This window comes from Panulirus ornatus, chromosome 29, assembly GCF_036320965.1.
Source record: "Panulirus ornatus isolate Po-2019 chromosome 29, ASM3632096v1, whole genome shotgun sequence".
Taxonomy (NCBI): Eukaryota; Metazoa; Arthropoda; class Malacostraca; order Decapoda; family Palinuridae; genus Panulirus; species Panulirus ornatus.
In genome coordinates, this window is record NC_092252.1 from 880,084 (window position 1) to 900,542 (window position 20,459).

Here is a 20,459-nt window from a genome sequence, read left to right on the forward strand (position 1 = left end):
CTGTTCAATTACACGTCACATCCAATAACGCTCACCTGCCACTCACCTTACTTACTACAAGTATAGTTTATTAATATCTCGCTTTTTAAAAAACCAGTATTCCCAATCATCAGTCCTTTTTCAGCACATATATCTACAAGCTCATCACCATTTCCATTTACAACACTGAACATACCCATGTATAACCAATTATTCCCCAACAGCCACATTACTCACCTTTGCATTCCCAATCACCCCATCACAATAACACGTCACCAGAAGCAACAAAAACCACTAACACACTCATTCAGCAGCTCCAAAACATTTGCCTCTCATGATCTTATCTTCTCATCCCAGAGCATAACCACCAATAATCACCCACATCTCTCCAACAACTTTCAGTTTTAACCCATATAATCGAGTATTTACTTTCTAACATTCTATCAATACTCCCCCACTCCTGTCAGGAGTATTGCTACTCCTTCTTATATAATATATATTTTATTTTTTTTTTTTTTTTTTTTTATATCTTTGTCTCTGTCTCCCGCGTTGCAGGTAGCGCAATGAAAACAGACTAAAGAAATGGCCCAAACCTCCCCCCCCAAACACATTACAATTACTCACGTTCCACCCACCAAATAAACATACCTACACAGCTTTCCATGGATTAACCCCAGACGCTTCACATGCCTTGATTCAATCCACTGAAAGCACGTTCAACCCCTTATACCACCATCGCTCCAATTCACTCTATTCTTGCCCTCCTTTGCACCCTCTGCATGTTCAGGCCCCGATCACACAAAATCCTTTTCACTCCTTCTTTCCACCTCCAATTTGGTCTCCCTCTTCTCCTCGTTCCCTCCACCTCCGACACATATATCCTCTTGGTCAATCTTTCCTCACTCATTCCTCTCCATGTTGCCCACACCATTTCAAAAACCAACCTATTCTGCTCTCCTCAACCACGCTCTGTTATTACCCACACATCTCTCTTACTTACGTTACGTTACTCATCTAAACCACCTCACCACCACACATTGTCCTCAAATCATCTCATTATCCAGCACATCCTCTCCATGCGCACATCTCTATCCATAGCCCACGCCTCGCAACCATACAACCATGTTGGAACATTATATTCCTTCAAAACATTACCATTTTTGCTTTCCGGGATAATGTTTCGACTTCCACACATTTTTCAAGGCATGTATGTGAGAAATACTTAGAAAAGCAAATGGATTTGTATGTAGCATTTATGGATCTGGAGAAGGCATATGATAAAGTTGATAGAGATGCTCTGTGGAAGGTATTAAGAATATATGGTGTGGGAGGAAAGTTGTTAGAAGCAGTGAAAAGTTTTTATCGAGGATGTAAGGCATGTGTACGTGTAGGAAGAGAGGAAAGTGATTGGTTCTCAGTGAATGTAGGTTTGCGGCAGGGGTGTGTGATGTCTCCATGGTTGTTTAATTTGTTTATGGATGGGGTTGTTAGGGAGGTAAATGCAAGAGTTTTGGAAAGAGGGGCAAGTATGAAGTCTGTTGGGGATGAGAGAGCTTGGGAAGTGAGTCAGTTGTTGTTCGCTGATGATACAGCGCTGGTGGCTGATTCATGTGAGAAACTGCAGAAGCTGGTGACTGAGTTTGGTAAAGTGTGTGGAAGAAGAAAGTTAAGAGTAAATGTGAATAAGAGCAAGGTTATTAGGTACAGTAGGGTTGAGGGTCAATTCAATTGGGAGGTGAGTTTGAATGGAGAAAAACCGGAGGAAGTGAAGTGTTTTAGATATCTGGGAGTGGATCTGGCAGCGGATGGAACCATGGAAGCGGAAGTGGATCATAGGGTGGGGGAGGGGGCGAAAATTCTGGGGGCCTTGAAGAATGTGTGGAAGTCGAGAACATTATCTCGGAAAGCAAAAATGGGTATGTTTGAAGGAATAGTGGTTCCAACAATGTTGTATGGTTGCGAGGCGTGGGCTATGGATAGAGTTGTGCGCAGGAGGATGGATGTGCTGGAAATGAGATGTTTGAGGACAATGTGTGGTGTGAGGTGGTTTGATCGAGTGAGTAACGTAAGGGTAAGAGAGATGTGTGGAAATAAAAAGAGCGTGGTTGAGAGAGCAGAAGAGGGTGTTTTGAAGTGGTTTGGGCACATGGAGAGGATGAGTGAGGAAAGATTGACCAAGAGGATATATGTGTCGGAGGTGGAGGGAGCAAGGAGAAGAGGGAGACCAAATTGGAGGTGGAAAGATGGAGTGAAAAAGATTTTGTGTGATCGGGGCCTGAACATGCAGGAGGGTGAAAGGAGGGCAAGGAATAGAGTGAATTGGAGCGATGTGGTATACCGGGGTTGACGTGCTGTTAGTGGATTGAATCAAGGCATGTGAAGCGTCTGGGGTAAACCATGGAAAGCTGTGTAGGTATGTATATTTGCGTGTGTGGACGTATGTATATACATGTGTATGGGGGGGGGTTGGGCCATTTCTTTCGTCTGTTTCCTTGCGCTACCTCACAAACGCGGGAGACAGCGACAAAGTATAAAAAGAAAAAAAAAAAAAAAATATATATATATATATATATATATATATATTTTTTTTTTTTAAACTATTCGCCATTTCCCGCGTTAGCGAGGTAGCGTTAAGAACAGAGGAATGGGCCTTTGAGGGAATATCCTCACCTGGCCCCCTTCTCTGTTCCTTTTGGGAAATTGAAAAAAAATAATGAGAAGGGAGGATTTCCAGCCCCCCGCTCCCTCACCTTTTAGTCGCCTTCTACGACACGCAGGGAATACGTGGGAAGTATTCTTTCTCCCCTATCCCCAGGGATAATATATATATATATATATATATATATATATATATATATATATATATATATATATATATATATATATATAATATGGTTTTTGTAACATTTTGTTACAATAAATTAACATTCATTAATGAAAATTTTTTTAAAATATCATTCACCATAAATCATCAAATACTGACTGACACTGTTAGCGGCAACACAACATGGTGCATAGGTGACATATGATGGGTGGCACCCTGCTTGTCCTGTTTCTTTATCTCTAATATGTACATGAATCAGTCAAACTCTCTCCAGCCTTCATGTTATTCTTCAGATCATAAGTGATAATCATAAAAGTGAATAGTATTTAGCCTCATACAGCACAAAATCCATCTCAACAATAAATGATTTCTTTCACTCTTAGTTGCTGGGACTGATGTCTATTGAGTTGACAAATGTTTTCACAATTATAAATATTAGTCACTTATCAAATAAATACACTACCCACAGTATGTGGTATCTCAAAATAATAAAGAAAATATGGTCTACATAAAGATATTTTCCATGCACAAGTGTGTGGTGATGGTACATTTAATTCAGGTTAACCCCTAAGCAGGCATTTGAAACTGAGCTTATTGAACAATGGATGTCACTGAGCAACACATTTAAATGAGATCTGATTACAAGATTAAAAAACTACATCAGGATTCCTGGACGATAATGCCATGTGACAGGTACTTTTGTGACATTTCTGTGTATAAACTTTAACTTCTTCATTTTTCACAGCATTTTTTCAAAAAAAAAAAATCAGTGATTATACTTGCTGTAAATATCCACATCTATGCCAATTTCAGATACTATCCATTAACATATGCACACAATTGTATGTTCAAAGACTTGTGAAACATATATATGTTGGTCCACAGAAGAAAGAAGTGCAAATTCTGCACACAGGTAGGCTAAAAAGACAGTGGGAAGTTATAAAGTAGACATTGCCAAACGAGTTGCTGCTGTTGTGTCCAACTTCATGATACGAACTTTAGTTCGGGGAAGGTGACGTTTCACTATAGCTTCTAGAGTTTGTAGCACCCACATGTTATATATATAAGACAAGGGAGCAAATGGGAACTTCAGTGAAGGGTGCAAATGGGGAGGTGATAACAAGTAGTGGGGATGTGAGAAGGAGATGGAGTGAGTATTTTGAAGGTTTGTTGAATGTGTTTGATGATAGAGTGGCAGATATAGGGTGTCTTGGTCGACGTGGTGTGCAAAGTGAGAGGGTTAGGGAAAATGATTTGGTAAACAGAGAAGAGGTAGTAAAAGCTTTGCGGAAGATGAAAGCCGGCAAGGCAGCAGGTTTGGATGGTATTGCAGTGGAATTTATTAAAAAAGGGGGTGACTGTATTATTGACTGGTTGGTAAGGTTATTTAATGTATGTATGACTCATGGTGAGGTGCCTGAGGATTGGCGGAATGCGTGCATAGTGCCATTGTACAAAGGCAAAGGGGATAAGAGTGAGTGCTCAAATTACAGAGGTATAAGTTTGTTGAGTATTCCTGGTAAATTATATGGGAGGGTATTGATTGAAAGGGTGAAGGCATGTACTGAGCATCAGATTGGGGAAGAGCAGTGTGGTTTCAGAAGTGGTAGAGGATGTGTGGATCAGGTGTTTGCTTTGAAGAATGTATGTGAGAAATACTTAGAAAAGCAAATGGATCTGTATGTAGCATTTATGGATCTGGAGAAGGCATATGATAGAGCTGATAGAGATGCTATGTGGAAGGTATTAAGAATATATGGTGTGGGTGGCAAGTTGTTAGAAGCAGTGAAAAGTTTTTATCAAGGATGTAAGGCATGTGTACGTGTAGGAAGAGAGGAAAGTGATTGGTTCTCAGTGAATGTAGGTTTGCGGCAGGGGTGTGTGATGTCTCCATGGTTGTTTAATTTGTTTATGGGTGGGGTTGTTAGGGAGGTAAATGTAAGAGTTTTGGAAAGAGGGGCAAGTATGAAGTCTGTTGGGGATGAGAGAGCTTGGGAAGTGAGTCAGTTGTTGTTCGCTGATATACATACCTACACAGCTTTCCATGGTTTACCCCAGACGCTTCACATGCCCTGATTCAATCCACTGACAGCACGTCAACCCCGGTATACCACATCGATCCAATTCACTCTATTCCTTGCCCTCCTTTCACCCTCCTGCATGTTCAGGCCCCGATCACACAAAATCTTTTTCACTCCATCTTTCCACCTCCAATTTGGTCTCCCTCTTCTCCTTGTTCCCTCCACCTCCGACACATATATCCTCTTGGTCAATCTTTCCTCACTCATCCTCTCCATGTGCCCAAACCACTTCAAAACACTCTCTTCTGCTCTCTCAACCACGCTCTTTTTATTTCCACACATCTCTCTTACCCTTACGTTACTCACTCGATCAAACCACCTCACACCACACGTTGTCCTCAAACATCTCATTTCCAGCACATCCATCCTCCTGCGCACAACTCTATCCATAGCCCACGCCTCGCAACCATACAACATTGTTGGAACCACTATTTCTTCAAACATACCCATTTTTGCTTTCCGAGATAATGTTCTCGACTTCCACACATTCTTCAAGGCCCCCAGAATTTTCGCCCCCTCCCCCACCCTATGATCCACTTCCGCTTCCATGGTTCCGTCCGCTGCCAGATCCACTCCCAGATATCTAAAACACTTCACTTCCTCCAGTTTTTCTCCATTCAAACTCACCTCCCAATTGACTTGACCCTCAACCCTACTGTACCTAATAACCTTGCTCTTATTCACATTTACTCTTAACTTTCTTCTTCCACACACTTTACCAAACTCAGTCACCAGCTTCTGCAGTTTCTCACATGAATCAGCCACCAGCGCTGTATCATCAGCGAACAACAACTGACTCACTTCCCAAGCTCTCTCATCCCCAACAGACTTCATACTTGCCCCTCTTTCCAAAACTCTTGCATTTACCTCCCTAACAACCCCATCCATAAACAAATTAAACAACCATGGAGACATCACACACCCCTGCCGCAAACCTACATTCACTGAGAACCAATCACTTTCCTCTCTTCCTACACGTACACATGCCTTACATCCTCGATAAAAACTTTTCACTGCTTCTAACAACTTTCCTCCCACACCATATATTCTTAATACCTTCCACAGAGCATCTCTATCAACTCTATCATATGCCTTCTCCAGATCCATAAATGCTACATACAAATCCATTTGCTTTTCTAAGTATTTCTCACATACATTCTTCAAAGCAAACACCTGATCCACACATCCTCTACCACTTCTGAAACCACACTGCTCTTCCCCAATCTGATGCTCTGTACATGCCTTCACCCTCTCAATCCATACCCTCCCATATAATCTACCAGGAATACTCAACAAACTTATACCTCTGTAATTTGAGCACTCACTCTTATCCCCTTTGCCTTTGTACAATGGCACTATGCACGCATTCCGCCAATCCTCAGGCACCTCACCATGAGTCATACATACATTAAATAACCTTACCAACCAGTCAACAATACAGTCACCCCCTTTTTTAATAAATTCCACTGCAATACCATCCAAACCTGCTGCCTTGCCGGCTTTCATCTTCCACAAAGCTTTCACTACTTCTTCTCTGTTTACCAAATCATTTTCCCTATCCCTCTCACTTTGCACACCACCTCGACCAAAACACCCTATATCTGCCACTCTATCATCAAACACATTCAACAAACCTTCAAAATACTCACTCCATCTCCTTCTCACATCACCACTACTTGTTATCACCTCCCCATTTGCGCCCTTCACTGAAGTTCCCATTTGCTCCCTTGTCTTACGCACTTTATTTACCTCCTTCCAGAACATCTTTTTATTCTCCCTAAAATTTAATGATACTCTCTCACCCCAACTCTCATTTGCCCTTTTTTTCACCTCTTCTCTTTCACTAATACTCTTACTTCTTCATCCCACCACTCACTACCCTTTCTAATCAACCCACCTCCCACTCTTCTCATGCCACAAGCATCTTTTGCGCAATCCATCACTGATTCCCTAAATACATCCCATTCCTCCCCCACTCCCCTTACTTCCATTGTTCTCACCTTTTTCCATTCTGTACTCAGTCTCTCCTGGTACTTCCTCACACAGGTCTCCTTCTCAAGCTCACTTACTTTCACCACCCTCTTCACCCCAACATTCACTCTTCTTTTCTGAAAACCCATACAAATCTTCACCTTAGCCTCCACAAGATAATGATCAGACATCCCTCCAGTTGCACCTCTCAGCACATTAACATCCAAAAGTCTCTCTTTCGCACGCCTGTCAATTAACACGTCATCCAATAACGCTCTCTGGCCATCTCTCCTACTTACATAAGTATATTTATGTATATCTCGCTTTTTAAACCAGGTATTCCCAATCATCAGTCCTTTTTCAGCACATAAATCTACAAGCTCTTCACCATTTCCATTTACAACACTGAACACCCCATGTATACCAATTATTCCCTCAACTGCCACATTACTCACCTTTGCATTCAAATCACCCATCACTATAACTCGGTCTCGTGCATCAAAACCACTAACACACTCATTCAGCAGCTCCCAAAACATTTGCCTCTCATGATCTTTCTTCTCATGCCAAGGTGCATATGCACCAATAATCACCCACATCTCTCCATCAACTTTCAGTTTTACCCATATTAATCGAGAATTTACTTTCTTACATTCTATCACATACTCCCACAACTCCTGTTTCAGGAGTATTGCTACTCCTTCATATATATATATATATATATATATATATATATATATATATATATATATATATTTTTGCTTTGTCGCTCTCTCCCGCGTTTGCGAGGTAGCGCAAGGAAACAGACGAAAGAAATGGCCCAACCCACCCCCATACACATGTATATACATACACGTCCACACACGCAAATATACATACCTACACAGCTTTCCATGGTTTACCCCAGACGCTTCACATGCCCTGATTCAATCCACTGACAGCACGTCAACCCCCTTTATACCACATCGATCCAATTCACTCTATTCCTTGCCCTCCTTTCACCCTCCTGCATGTTCAGGCCCCGATCACACAAAATCTTTTTCACTCCATCTTTCTACCTCCCATTTGGTCTCCCACTTCTCCTCGTTCCCTCCACCTCCGACACATATATCCTCTTGGTCAAATATATATATATTTTTTTATTTTGCTTTGTCGCTGTCTCCCACATTTGCAAGGTAGCGCAAAGAAACAGACGAAAGAATGGCCCAACCCACCCACATACACATGTATATACATACACGTCCACACATGCACATATACATACCTATATATCTCAATGTATAGATATATATACAAACACAGACATATACATATATACACATGTACATAATTCATACTGTCTGCCTTTATTCATTCCCATTGCCATCCCTCCACACATGAAATAACAACCCTCTCCCCCCACATGTGCATGAGGTAGCGCTAGGAAAAGACAACGAAGGCCACATTCATTCACACCCAGTCTCTAGCTGTCATGTAATAATGCACCGAAACCACAGCTCCCTTTCCACATCCAGGCCCCACAGAACTTTCCATGGTTTACCCCAGATGCTTCACATGCCCTGGTTCAATCCATTGACAGCACATCGACCCCAGTATACCACATCGTTCCAATTCAATCTATTCCTTGCATGCCTTTCACCCTCCTGCATGTCCGGGCCCCGATCCCTCAAAATCTTTTTCACTCCATAAGTATATATATGTACTTATTTATTACACTCTGTCGCTGTCTCCCGCGTTGGCGAGGAAGCGCAAGGAAACAGACGAAAGAATGGCCCAACTCACCCACATACACATGTATATACATACACATCTACACATGCACATATACATATATACACATGTATATACATACACATCTACACATGCACATATACATATATACACATGTACATAATTCATACTGTCTGCCTTTATTCATTCCCATCGCCAACCTGCCACACATGAAATAACAACCCCCTCCCCCCGCATGTGCGCGAGATAGCGCTAGGAAAAGACAACAAAGACTCCATTCGTTCACACTCAAGTCTCTAGCTGTCATGTATAATGCACTGAAACCACAGCTCAAAGCTGTGGTTATATATATAGCGTGGGCTATGGATAGAGTTGTGCGCAGGAGGGCGGATGTGCTGGAAATGAGATGTTTGAGGACAATATGTGGTGTGAGGTGGTTTGATCGAGTAAGTAATGTAAGGGTAAGAGAGATGTGTGGAAATAAAAAGAGCGTGGTTGAGAGAGCAGAAGAGGGTGTTTTGAAATGGTTTGGTCACATGGAGAGAATGAGTGAGGAAAGATTGACCAAGAGGATATATGTGTCGGAGGTGGAGGGAACGAGGAGAAGTGGGAGACCAAATTGGAGGTGGACAGATGGAGTGTAAAAGATTTTGAGTGATCGGGGCCTGAACATGCAGGAGGGTGAAAGGCGGGCAAGGAATAGAGTGAATTGGATCGATGTGGTATACCGGGGTCGACGTGCTGTCAATGGATTGAACCAGGGCATGTGAAGCGTCTGGGGTAAACCATGGAAAGTTCTGTGGGGCCTGGATGTGGAAAGGGAGCTGTGGTTTCGGGCATTATTAAATGACAGCTAGAGACTGAGTGTGAATGAATGGGGCCTTTGTTGTCTTTTCCTAGCGCTACCTCGCACACATGAGGGGGGAGGGGGAGGTTATTCCATGTGTGGCGAGGTGGCGATGGGAATAAATAAAGGCAGACAGTATGAATTGTGTACATGTGTATATATGTATATGTCTGTGTGTGTATATATATGTGTACATTGAGATGTATAGGTATGTATATTTGCGTGTGTGGACGTGTATGTATATACTTGTGTATAGGGGTGGGTTGGGCCATTTCTTTCGTCTGTTTCCTTGCGCTACCTCGCAAACACAGGAGACAGCAACAAAGCAAAATAAAATAAATTTTTTTTTTTTTTTTTTTTTTTTTTTTTATACTTTGTCGCTGTCTCCCGCGTTTGCGAGGTAGCGCAAGGAAACAGACGAAAGAAATGGCCCAACCCCCCCCATACACATGTACATACACACGTCCACACACGCAAATATACATACCTACACAGCTTTCCATGGTTTACCCCGGACGCTTCACATGCCTTGATTCAATCCACTGACAGCACGTCAACCCCTGTATACCACATCGCTCCAATTCACTCTATTCCTTGCCCTCCTTTCACCCTCCTGCATGTTCAGGCCCCGATCACACAAAATCCTTTTCACTCCATCTTTCCACCTCCAATTTGGTCTCCCTCTTCTCCTCGTTCCCTCCACCTCCGACACATATATCCTCTTGGTCAATCTTTCCTCACTCATTCTCTCCATGTGCCCAAACCATTTCAAAACACCCTCTTCTGCTCTCTCAACCACGCTCTTTTTATTTCCACACATCTCTCTTACCCTTACGTTACTTACTCGATCAAACCACCTCACACCACACATTGTCCTCAAACATCTCATTTCCAGCACATCCATCCTCCTGCGCACAACTCTATCCATAGCCCACGCCTCGCAACCATACAACATTGTTGGAACTACTATTCCTTCAAACATACCCATTTTTGCTTTCCGGGATAATGTTCTCGACTTCCACACATTTTTCAAGGCTCCCAAAATTTTCGCCCCCTCCCCCACCCTATGATCCACTTCTGCTTCCATGGTTCCATCCGCTGACAGATCCACTCCCAGATATCTAAAACACTTCACTTCCTCCAGTTTTTCTCCATTCAAGAATGTATGTGAGAAATACTTAGAAAAGCTAATGGATTTGTATGTAGCATTTATAGATCTGGAGAAGGCATATAACAGAGTTGATAGAGATGCTCTGTGGAAGGTACTAAGAATATATGGTATGGGTGGCAAGTTGTTAGAAGCAGTGAAAAGTTTTTATCGAGGATGTAAGGCATGTGTACGTGTAGGAAGAGAGGAAAGTGATTGGTTCTCAGTGAATGTAGGTTTGCGGCAGGGGTGTGTGATGTCTCCATGGTTGTTTAATTTGTTTATGGATGGGGTTGTTAGGGAGGTGAATGCAAGAGTTTTGGAAAGAGGGGCAAGTATGCAGTCTGTTGGGGATGAGAAAGCTTGGGAAGTGAGTCAGGTGTTGTTTGCTGATGATGCAGCGCTGGTGGCTGATTCATGTGAGAAACTGCAGAAGCTGGTGACTGAGTTTGGTAAAGTGTGTGAAAGAAGAAAGTTAAGAGTAAATGTGAATAAGAACAAGGTTATTAGGTACAGTAGGGTTGAGGGTCAAGTCAACTGGGGAGGTAAGTTTAAATGGAGAAAAACTGGAGGAAGTAAAGTGTTTTAGATATCTGGGAGTGGATCTGGCAGCGGATGGAACCATGGAAGAGGAAGTGGATCATAGGGTGGGGGAGGGGACGAAAATCCTGGGAGCCTTGAATAATGTGTGGAAGTCGAGAAGATTATCTCGGAAAGCAAAAATGGGTATGTTTGAAGGAATAGTGGTTCTAACAATGTTGTATGGTTGCGAGGCATGGGCTATGGATAGAGTTGTGTGCAGCAGGGTGGATGTGCTGGAAATGAGATGTTTGAGGACAATATGTGGTGTGAGGTGGTTTGATTGAGTAAGTAATGTAAGGGTAAGAGAGATGTGTGGAAATAAAAAGAGCATGGTTGAGAGAGCAGAAGAGGGTGTTTTGAAATGGTTTGGGCACATGGAGAGAATGAGTGAAGAAAGATTGACCAAGAGGATATATGTGTCGGAGGTGGAGGGAACAAGGAGAAGTGGAAGACCAAATTGGAGGTGGATAGATGGAGTGAAAAAGATTTTGAGTGATTGGGGCCCGAACATGCAGGAGGGTGAAAGGTGGGCAAGGAATAGAGCGAATTGGATCGATGTGGTATACCAGGGTCGACATGCTGTCAATGGATGGGATCAGGGCATGTGAAGTGTCTGGGGTAAACCATGGAAAGTTCTGTTGGGCCTGGAAGTGGAAAGGGAGCTGTGGTTTCAGGCATTATTGCATGACAGCTGGAGACTGAGTGTGAGCGAATGGGGCCTTTGTTGTCTTTTCCTGGCGCTGCCTCGCGCACATGAAGGGGGAGGGGGATGTTATTCCGTGTGTGGCGGGGTGGCGATGGGGGTGAGTAGGGGCAGAAAGTGTGAATTGTGTGCATGTGTGTATATGTGTGTGTCTGTGTGTGTATATATGTGTGTACCTTGGGATGTGTGGGTGTGTATGTTTGCGTGTGTGGACGTGTGTGTGTGTGTGTGCATGTGTGTGGGGGTGGGTTGGGCCATTTCTTTCGTCTGTTTCCTTGCGCTACCTTGCAGGAGCGGGAGACAGCGACAAAGGGGGTGACTGTATTGTTGACTGGTTGGTAAGGTTATTTAATGTATGTATGACTCATGGTGAGGTGCATGAGGATTGGCGGAATGCGTGGATAGTTCCACTGTACAAAGGCAAAGGGGATAAGAGTGAGTGCTCAAATCACAGAGGTATAAGTTTGTTGAGTATTCCTGGCAAATTGTATGGGAGGGTATTGATTGAGAGGGTGAAGGCATGTACAGAGCATCAGATTGGGGAAGAGCAGTGTGGTGTCAGAAGTGGTAGAGGATGTGTGGATCAGGTGTTTGCTTTTAAGAATGTATGTGAGAAATACTTAGAAAAGCAAATGGATTTGTATGTAGCATTTATGGATCTGGAGAAGGCATATGATAGAGTTGATAGAGATGCTCTGTGGAAGGTATTAAGAATATATGGTGTGGGAGGCAAGTTGTTAGAAGCAGTGAAAAGTTTTTATCGAGGATGTAAGGCATGTGTACGTGTAGGAAGAGAGGAAAGTGATTGGTTCTCAGTGAATGTAGGTTTGCGGCAGGGGTGTGTGATGTCTCCATGGTTGTTTAATTTGTTTATGGATGGGGTTGTTAGGGAGGTGAATGCAAGAGTTTTGGAAAGAGGGGCAAGGATGAAGTCTGTTGGGGATGAGAGAGCTTGGGAAGTGAGTCAGTTGTTGTTCGCTGATGATACAGCGCTGGTGGCTGATTCATGTGAGAAACTGCAGAAGCTGGTGACTGAGTTTGGTAAAGTGTGTGAAAGAAGAAAGTTAAGAGTAAATGTGAATAAGAGCAAGGTTATATATATATATATATATATATATATATATATATATAACTGGAGGAAGTAAAGTGTTTTAGATATCTGGGAGTGGATGTGGCAGCGGATGGAACCATGGAAGCGGAAGTGAATTATAGGGTGGGGGAGGGGGCGAAAATCCTGGGAGCCTTGAAGAATGTGTGGAAGTCGAGAACATTATCTCGGAAAGCAAAAATGGGTATGTTTGAAGGAATAGTGGTTCCAACAATGTTGTATGGTTGCGAGGCGTGGGCTATGGATAGAGTTGTGCGCAGGAGGGTGGATGTGCTGGAAATGAGATGTTTAAGGACAATGTGTGGTGTGAGGTGGTTTGATCGAGTAAGTAATGTAAGGGTTAAGAGAGATGTGTGGAAATAAAAAGAGCGTGGTTGAGAGGGCAGAAGAGGGTGTTTTGAAATGGTTTGGGCACATGGAGAGAATGAGTGAGGAAAGATTGACCAAGAGGATATATGTGTCAGAGGTGGAGGGAACGAGGAGAAGTGGGAGACCAAATTGGAGGTGGAAAGATGGAGTGAAAAAGATTTTGTGTGATCAGGGCCTGAACATGCAGAAGGGTGAAAGGAGGGCAAGGAATAGAGTGAATTGGATCGATGTGGTATACCGGGGTTGACGTACTGTCAGTGGATTGAATCGGGGCATGTGAAGCGTCTGGGATAAACCATGGAAAGTTGTGTGGGGCGTGGATGTGGAAAGGGAGCTGTGGTTTTGGGCATTATTGCATGACAGCTAGAGACTGAGTGTGAACGAATGGGGCCTTTGTTGTCTTTTCCTAGTGCTACCTCGCACACATGAGGGGGGAGGGGGATGGTATTCCATGTGTGGCTAGATGGCGATGGGAATGAATAAAGGCAGACAGTGTGAATTGTGTGCATGGGTATATATGTATGTGTCTGTGTGTGTATATATATGTGTACATTGAGATGTATAGGTACATATATTTGCGTGTGTGGACGTGTATGTATATACATTGTGTATGGGGGTGGGTTGGGCCATTTCTTTCGTCTGTTTCCTTGCGCTACCTCGCAAACGTGGGAGACAGTGACAAAGCAAAATAAATAATAAAATATAAAATATATATATATGTTATACCTGGGGATAGGGGAGAGAGCGGGGGGCTGGAAATCCTCCCCTCTCGTTTTTTTTTAATTTTCCAAAAGAAGGAACAGAGAAGGGGGCCAAGTGAGGATATTCCCTCTAAGGCCCAGTCCTCTGTTCTTAACGCTACCTCGCTTACGTGGGAAATGGCGAATAGTATGAAAGAAAAAAGATATATATATGTGCTGGAAATGAGATGTTTGAGGACAATATGTGGTGTGAGGTGGTTTGATCGAGTAAGTAATAATAGGGTAAGAGAGATGTGTGGTAATAAAAAGAGTGTGGTTAAGAGAGTAGAAGAGAGTGTTTTGACATGGTTTGGTCACATGGAAAGAATGAGTAAGGAAAGATTGACCAAGAGGATATATGTGTCAGAGGTGGAGGGAACGAGGAGAAGGAGGAGACCATATTGGAGGTGGAAAGGTGTGCAAGGAATAGAGTGAATTGGAACGATGTGGTATACCGGGGTCGACGTGCTGTCACTGGATTGAACCAGGGCATGTGAAGCGTCTGAGGTAAACCATGGAAAGTTCTGTGGGGCCTGGATGTGGAAAGGGAGCTGTGGTTTCGGTACATTATTACATGACAGCTAGAGACTGAGTGTGAATGACTGTGGCCTTTGTTGTCTTTTCCTAGCACTACATCGCACACATGAGGGGGGGAGGGATTGTTATTTCATGTGTGGCGGGGTGGCAATGGGAATGAATAAAGGCAGACTGCATGAATTATGCACATGTGTATATATGTATATATGTATATATGTGTATATATGTTTTATCCCTGGGGATAGGGGAGAAAGAATACTTCCCACGTATTCCCTGCGTGTCGTAGAAGGCGACTAAAAGGGAAGGGAGCGGGGGGCTGGAAATCCTCCCCTCTCATTTTTTTATTTTAATTTTCCAAAAGAAGGAACAGAGAAGGGGGCCAGGTGAGGGTATTCCCTCAAAGGCCCAGTCCTCTCTTCTTAACGCTACCTCGCTATCGCGGGAAATGGCGAATAGTATGAAAAAAAAAAGAAAAAAGTATATATGTTTATGTCTGTGTGTGTATATATATGTATACGCTGAGATGTATAGGTATGTATATTTGCGTGTGTGGACGTGTATGTATATACATGTGTATATACATGTATATACATGTATATATCATTATCATATTTGTTATTATACTTGATTATACTTGATTCCAGTTTCCTCTGTAGCCTTCCTTTAGCACCCCTATCATCTGGGACATAGTCAAGTAATGCCCACTTGTCTTCATCCAAATACATGGATGTATGTCACTGGACGATGTGGTATACAAGGGTCAATGTGCTGTCAATGGACTGCTCTAGGGCAAGTGAAGCATCTTGGGTAAAGCATGGAAAGGTCTGTGGGTCCTGGTTCTGGATAGGGAACTGTTATTTCAGTGCATTACTCATGACAACCAGAGAGTGGATGTGGCCTTTTCTTCGTCTGTTCCTGGTGCTAGCTATCTTACGGGGGAAAAAGCAATAAAGTACATATAAGAATGAAATATTCCTCAAACCTTTCCTCTCTGCTTTGATGGCTCTATAATTCAACCTCTTGATTTAATTAACATATTTGGAATAACTGCAATGTCCACTCTACCTTGGAAACCATCCATTACAGAAATACCTAAGTATGCCTATAAGGTGCAAGAAGTCCTGTACAGAAGTCAAAATTTCTTTTCTTGCAAACAGTGACTCTATTTCTTCAAAGGACTGATCTGTCCTTGTATAAAGCACTGCTCTCACATCTGGTATGGTTCTGGCTTTGCATCCTTACTTGACAGAGTTGAGTCGAAAGCAGTTTGACTTTTAAACTCTCCATGGCTAACTTCTAAACTTGTCCCACTTGCCCTATGCCACAATGATGGTTCACTTTCTCTCTTCTATAGGTATGACTTTGATTATTGCTCCCAAGAGGTGGCTGCTTCTGTGGCCCAACCACTAAGTAGACAATGCAATGCTCAGCAAGCTGCTGCATCACGTGATTACTGTGTGGCCATCAGCAATTCATGGATGGGCCATATTGATAATTATTTCTTACCCTGTAGCTTTGGAACTCTCTACCCCTTCACATCTTTCCCAACAACTATGATCTGGCACATTTTAAATGATAGGTTTTCCACTTCCAAAATTTGTGGTATTTCACTAGTCTCTTCTATATCCCTTTCTTTAACCTCCTATATTTCAATTAAGGCCCAGTCATGATATTGACTTTTGTCTGTGACTGGAGCCTCCAGCATAAAAAGGATATATTGTCGCCTTGTACGACACGCAGGGAATACGTGGGAAGTATTCATTCTCCCCTATCCCAAGGGATAATATATATATTTCTTTCTTTTCTTTCAAACTATTCGCCATTTCCCGCGTTAGCAAGGTAGCGTTAAGAACAGAGGACTGGACCTTAGAGGGAATATCCTCACCTGGCCCCCTTCTCCGTTCCTTCTTTTGGAAAATTAAAAAAAAAACGAGAGGGGAGGATTTCCAGCCTCCCGCTCCCTCCCCTTTAAGTCGCCTTCTACGACACGCAAGGAATACGTGGGAAGTATTCTTTCTCCCCTACCCCCAGGGATATATATATATATATATATATATATATATATATATATATATATATATATATATATATATATATATATATTAGCGTGCTTCTGAAAAGGATCCATAGAACTTCTAACACTCACCTTACTTTTTAGACTATGTAGAGGACATCATTTCTCTCGTAGTGGTATGTTATGATGACCAGTGGACAATACTAACACTTGTAGCGGTCTTTGGTGGTAGGCGGTACGTCTGAATGTTATTAAACTTGCTGGCTACAAAGAACTTACCCTCCACTCTGTACCAAAAGTCAAATAATAAAAATCCCGAAAAGTGGTCCGCTGTTAATATAACTACTTCGTTTCACTTTATACTACAAACATATCTGTACAGTTCCTGAGGTTACGTCAAATGCACAATATAAATTAGTCTGTAAAGGTGTTGACGAAGCACCACTGTAAGCCTCGAGCCAACAAAATGTAAACAAATCCAATTCCGTAGCATTCAAATCTAACAATAATAAATCTATTTGGAATTTTTCATGTAACAACATGCATTTTCTGCATGGAAATGCAATGATTTGGCAAATAATATTGCTTTTATCTAAAAAATAATCCTAATTTTCACTTTTTGATATTTTGTGGTACTTTTTTGTGGCAATTTTATCATTTTCATTTTATAATTCTTATCCTTTTTAACCTTGAATTAAGCTTCTGGCCATAATTTCATTTTGTATCATGCATGCAATTTGACAATAAAGACATCTTAATGTTTGGCGACATTCTGGTTAGGATAGCGAGATTCCGGCACTCAGACAGCAACAACCTGATAATCAATGTTGTCTAAATAGTTCCCTCGACAACTACTGTAAGGTAATGGCCACAGGGGAACTATGCATTAGATAACAGAGAAAGCAAAGGAGGGAAATGTAGAAAATTCCGATTTGTACTACATCCTGCCAAATGCTTTGGACATTGGAGGGATGCAACTGAAGTTTCACCTATTTACCTGAGAAGAGGACCAGAGGTGTCAAATGGTATAGATCTCCAGTAGACCGAGCCATACGTAATCAGTACTGGTGATCAGAAAGAATGTTTTGAGATTCTAAAGTATCTGCATAAGCGAGTCAAAAACTTAGGCGGTAGCAGAAAACAATAGGGCGATAATTGAATGAATTAGAGCGGTCTCCTGCCTTGGGTATACCGAGGCATGTCTAAACTCTGGGTTTTAGAGAAAAGCGAGGAAGGATCGGAGCTGGCTCACACGCTCACTCCTTTAGGACTCAAGGAGGTGTCATCTGAATCATTGTCGTTGTCCACCTTAAAACTGGAATTAGAAATTACTAAGACCGCGTGGGAGAATGGACAAAGCACAAGTTCAGTGGGTGGAGATGAGCCGTTGATTAGTAGCAAGGTTAGAGGAAAATAGGGTATAAAAAAGAGCGGCTTTATCAGTTGGAGGGTTTGCAATAGACTCATCAAGTGGAAAAGGGTTTATGATAGTTTGTTCAAATGGAAAGAGAGGAAGAGAGATTGAATTACATTAGTTGGAAAAAATTTGGGTTTGTAAAGATATAAGCAGAAGTCAGCACACCTACTGCTCCTGTAGTGCATGATAGACAGCCACCAACCAGGTAGGTGCTAGGTCTATGGGTACTACCACTTGGGTTTTAAGAGGGCAGTGTCATGTAATCAGTTACACCATGGATCTATTGGAAGTAAAATGGTGTATGGTTATTTTCTCAGTGATGACATGAGGGTGAGGTATTCAGTTAAAAAATTCATTGTAATTCCACTGATAATTAAAGATATAACAATGATGGAGGTAACATATCAGACTGAATACCTGTGGTAGGACAAGGTAAGAAAATACTCAGTAATTATACACAAGCCTCTGCTGACAGCTGATCCTCAATATGAGAAACTTGAACTGAATCAGAAGATTGAAAAAAAAATTAAAATAATAATGTTTTAGTGCATTAGGAATGACAGCTAAAGAATGGATGTGAGCAAATGAGGTCTTTTCTTCAGTTCCAGGCACTACCACACAAATGTGGGAAATGGACAATATAAGGGAGAAGAAAAAAATATATGATGAAGTTCTTAAAAACCAATATATTTTGATATACAAATTTTAAAATAAGCAACTGACTACTTATATGAAGAACTGTTCACTTTCATGATACATTCATCAAAGTGCACGAGTTTTGGTTGATATTTCTAGAACTGTGCAACAGTCATTCTTTTTTGCATGCAACAAAAGCAATATGTAGGTAATTATGTATGTATGTATGTATGTATCTATTTATCTATATCTATTTTTTTTTTTTTTTTTTTTGCTTTGTCACTGTCTCCCGCGTTTGCGAGGTAGCGCAAGGAAACAGACGAAAGAAATGGCCCAACCCACCCCCATACACACGTATATACATACGTCCACACACGCAAATATGCATACCTACATAGCTTTCCATGGTTTACCCTAGACGCTTCACATGCCCTGATTCAATCCACTGACAGCACGTCAACCCTGGTATACCACATCGATCCAATTCACTCTATTCCTTGCCCTCCTTTCACCCTCCTGCATGTTCAGGCCCCAATCACACAAAATCTTTTTCACTCCAACTTTCCACTTCCAATTTGGTCTCCCACTTCTCGTTCCCTCCACCTCCGACACATATATCCTCTTGGTCAATCTTTCCTCACTCATTCTCTCCATGTGCCCAAACCATTTCAAAACACCCTCTTCTGCTCTCTCAACCACGCTCTTTTTATTTCCACACATCTCTCTTACCCTTACGTTACTTACTCGATCAAACCACCTCACACCACACATTGTCCTCAAACATCTCATTTCCAGCACATCCATCCTCCTGCGCACAACTCTATCCATAGCCCACGCCTCGCAACCATACAACATTGTTGGAACCACTATTTCTTCAAACATACCCATTTTTGCTTTCCGAGATAATGTTCTCGACACATTCTTCAAGGCTCCCAGGATTTTCGCCCCCTCCCCCACCCTATGATCCACTTCCGCTTCCATGGTTCCATCCGCTGCCAGATCCACTCCCAGATATCTAAAACACTTTACTTCCTCCAGTTTTTCTCCATTCAAACTTACCTCCCAATTGACTTGACCCTCAACCCTACTGTACCTAATAACCTTGTTCTTATTCACATTTACTCTTAACTTTCTTCTTTCACACACTTTACCAAACTCAGTCACCAGCTTCTGCAGTTTCTCACATGAATCAGCCACCAGCGCTGCATCATCAGCAAACAACAACTGACTCACTTCCCAAGCTCTCTCATCCCCAACAGACTTCATACTTGCCCCTCTTTCCAAAACTCTTGCATTCACCTCCCTAACAACCCCATCCATAAACAAATTAAACAACCATGGAGACATCACACACCCCTGCCGCAAACCTACATTCACTGAGAACCAATCACTTTCCTCTCTTCCTACACGTACACATGCCTTACATCCTCGATAAAAACTTTTCACTGCTTCTAACAACTTGCCTCCCACACCATATATTCGTAATACCTTCCACAGAGTATCTCTATCAACTCTATCATATGCCTTCTCCAGATCCATAAATGCTACATACAAATCCATTTGCTTTTCTAAGTATTTCTCACATACATACATATATATATATATTTATATTTTATTTATTTATTTTGCTTTGTCGCTGTCTCCCACGTTATCGAGGTAGCGCAAGGAAACAGACGAAAGAATGGCCCAACCCACCCACATACACATGTATATACATATACATCCACACACGCAAATATACATACCTATACATCTCTATGTATACATATATAT

The 20,459-nt window shown here is 42.1% G+C and overlaps 1 protein-coding gene across 3 annotated transcripts in view; it reads right to left on the reverse strand.

Annotated features, from left to right (window-relative positions):
• LOC139757994 (uncharacterized) overlaps positions 1-17,114 on the reverse strand; it is a 69,082-nt gene extending 51,968 nt beyond the window's left edge. For 2 of the 3 annotated variants that reach the window (XM_071678946.1, XM_071678945.1), the window contains exon 1: positions 16,766-17,114. The gene's annotated coding sequence lies outside the window, so the exon portion shown is untranslated. The remainder of the gene's footprint in view (positions 1-16,765) is intronic. The other variant, XM_071678944.1, reaches the window with a different exon arrangement.
• Between the last annotated feature and the right edge of the window lie 3,345 nt (positions 17,115-20,459).